Source organism: Aythya marila (assembly GCF_965140915.1).
Source record: "Aythya marila genome assembly, chromosome: 17".
Taxonomy (NCBI): Eukaryota; Metazoa; Chordata; class Aves; order Anseriformes; family Anatidae; genus Aythya; species Aythya marila.
In genome coordinates this window covers 11,559,182-11,562,833 of record NC_139058.1, presented here as the reverse complement: position 1 = coordinate 11,562,833, position 3,652 = coordinate 11,559,182, and positions in this window count along the sequence as shown.

The window sequence follows — 3,652 nt, the reverse complement described above, 5'->3', positions numbered from 1 at the left end:
CTGAAGTCGTCTGTTTCTGTTTCTTCTGTGGCATATTCTTTCACCACAGAAATGGATGTGTGTGACATTTTCTCAGGACTGGTCAAGCTGTCAATGATTTGAATGTTGAGATTTTACAATGAAGTATCTTCCTTGAACTTGTAGTAACTGAAAATGACATGAGTTTTTTTTGTCAATCGAAGAAACTCAATCTGACACTTGAAAGTTTATACCACATGGGATCATTAGCAGATCTACAGGATTCGTAGCAAATGATGTAAGTTTAAAAAGTTAAATGTTTGCAAACAAGGTGACTTCAAGATGCTAGTAAGGAAAAAAAGTTCACTTTCAAAAAAAGTGCATACAACTTAAATATCTTGCTACACTGTAGAGTCTGACATGGCAAGCATTATAACAGCATTATAACACTACCAATGTTAACAGCAGACTAGAGAAAATGAGTGTCATACTGTGCTAATCTTTATACCTTTGGGATTTTCAGTGATCTAATTCATATAAATGATAAGATTTCAAGTGGCTGCTATTAGTGGGACTTTTTAAAATAGAACTATTTTCCTGCAGAGGAAATAGAAAGACATGTCTGCAGTTCTTTCTGCATGATGCTACAGACAGTGAGGCCAGAATAGTTGAACTTCAAGTTGCAGCTTAGCATTCTAGGATTCTTTGCGCTGCTGTTGTTCCCACACTTGAAGCTAGGTGTCTTTAACTTGTAGCCTATCTGTACAGCTGTTCTTAACCCAAGTGTCGGTTGTTCTTCAGACTAAGTTTAAAAGAGGCTCAAACTCACGGTTAAGTAATAAAAGAGTGAAAATGCTACGTTGTTCTGTATGTTTTAAAGATAAACTGATAGACCTTAAGTCTTTTAATGGTTTTCATTTGTCCTGTACTTATAGTTGTGGTTTTAAGTATTTTATGCTCCATTATAGCACCAAATGACCTGTAACTAATTTAGTTTAAGAGGATGCTGTTGATTTTTAGATGTAATGCCTTGCCAAGTGATCAGTGTTGGCACAACATAAGCACTTCATAGCTCTTCTTCCATAAAGAAAAGGGTATCAAACTTATGAGAAAAAACACGGCCTTTTGCAACTGCAATACATGTAGCTGACAAAATACTAATCTCAACAGTTGCTTTTAATCTGAGAGTCCTCAGTATCTTAAGTATCAGCAACTCTGTAGGATAATTTGTGTTTAAGCTCTGTACTGTTTTCTTTGAAATTAATAGAAGCTTGGTATTGAAGGTCAAGCATTAGCTCATTCATTTCACCAAAAAAAAAAAAAAAAGCATCCATTTTATATCAATTTCTAATCTTTGGTAGAATTGTGTAGTGCAGATGGCTTAGCCTACAGCAAGAGCTTAGGGAAGTAAGTGATTCAAGTACAAGGAGTTAGGCGGTTGAGAATGCTCCATTCTAAATTATGCTCTGATTTTTTTTTTTATGGTCTCTTACAAAATTCTGCTGGAAGGGGGCCTTATTTTGTACAGTCTGCCCTCTAAAAATAAACCAACAGTCTCCGTGTTACTGGAAGCTAGGAAAAAGATCTTTTGGTTTTAAAAAGAATGTGTGGGGATTTTGCATTTTTTCCACCTATTTTATCTAACATTCTTTCTGCATGATGTTTGGGAGCTGAAATACCACTTACACAATTCCAAGGAATAAGTTCTGAAGAAAACTAATTATACTATTTCCCATAGCAATGCTTAATATGCAAAGATTGCTACTAAATCTGCTTTTCAGGTCATCCTTCTTTTCTTCACACTTCACCATTTTGACTTTCAATGAGGTAATTTCACCCTTAAGCTCATTAGTTTCCACAGGAAATGAATTATAAAAAATGCTAAGTGTGCCATATGAGGTTTAACATCAAAGACATTTCTAGACACACCATGAATATATGTTGAAGCTAGATTTGGTCTCTGTTGGGTATTCTTTTCAGTCCTGCTGAGTTTCAGTTGCTCGCTTTCGTTAGGTAAGTGTTGGCTTAGGACTTATCTTTTTCCTTGCAATCCAAATTAATCTTCAATTCTGTAGAATAAGATCTAGTAGCTGACTGCTTGGAATAGTTGAACCCAATGTGTTTAGTTATGACTCATGCGCCCTTCTTGTGGAGGGGGGGAAAAAACAAACTACAGTTAAGAGTAGGATGTTTTATAACCAACTGCTCTTAAAGAAAAGGTAGGTTCCTGAAAGGAAACTTCAGCTCATATTTCTGCTAACAAGTTATAAATTAATTTTTATTTTTATTTCCACTGCCACCACACCCCAAACTACATAGTGACAGTAGCTTAGGTACTACCTAAACCAACCACAGTGCTCTGCTTTAACCAAAGTCTTGCTGAATGTTAGTCTGTATCCTGGAGGTGAGGATGCATGAGCTGCATGGTTAATCTTTCAGTTCTTCCCACTGAGCCTCCGTTCTCAACCATTTTAACTGCCTGACAGCAAAAAAAAATCAACACCTGGCACACAGGATTCTTGTCGGCTTGTATAGCTTCAAGCTTTTATTTTGAATCTCTATTTCCAACAATCCAAAAAAAAAAAAAAAAAAAAAAAGGGGAGGGGGGGGAAAATGCCCACAGTTCTGGTTCAGGGGGAGGAGTTGTTTTGTTTTCATTGCTTGTTTATTTTAATGTTCTATTCAATCTACGTAACACACTGGCTAGAGGGAGTGCCCAGCATGTTACAGAGGTTTGGTTTTTTTTTTAAGTGTACATTATTCAAATCCAATTTTAGTGGGGGGAGGGAAAAAACTTTTTGTTAGATCTATAACATTTTAAGATATAATTTCATTCACAATTGAACAGGAAAATTTTTCTTCCTCTTCAGCAAGTGTTTAGCATGCTTATCCCATTTGCTGCTTAGTTACAGTATGCAAAATAGCACAGTAAAATGGCTGCGTTACCACAAAGGTAAAACTGCATCTCAGGTCCACGAGCTGTGAGGTTTTCTATCATTAAAAAGTTGCAGAATATCTCTCAAAAGTAATAGAGTTGTTAGGAGGAAACTAAGTGGCACAGTAACATTTCTGTTTAAGAACTAATCCTAGTCAATATTTACAGCTCTAAAGCACTGAAGCATTAAAGCACTTTATTCCACCCAGAGCTGGGGGGAGGAGGTGTGGTGGGGAGAACTTCAAAATATTTCCTCTTTGCTCTATGAGTAGGAGAATCTATTTCCTGTTCTTTGAAGGTACGAAATGCAAGTACCTCTTTAGCAGTGCATTTCGGTGACCTGCCTAAAAATAATAGGAACTTCAAAAGGCAGGTCAAGAATTTAAGCATAAGTCTCCCATATGCTGTGCTCCTGGCTGATCAGGGTTGACCGGGAGGGAGGGAGGGGGTGGTCTTCTGTGCATCTGCAGCGGGTGCTGGTTTGGCATTAGGCTTTGCTATCTTTCAGGGGTGTAAGGTCTCATCTATAGTGTAGGATGTCTGCCCCCCCTGTTCTGAGAACGAGTAGCGTTGTTCAATAGTGCGTATTGTTCAAGAGGAGAGCCTTTGGTTCCAAAGGTAGGTAGTAAAGAAAGGCCATGTAAACAACCCCTCGTTACCTACCTGAGTTACAGAGGAGGAACCAGGATCTAAACCTTTAGTACTGGACTGAGGGATGCAGCGGTTTTTGTGCTCATTTCATTGCAGCAACTGCTGCAG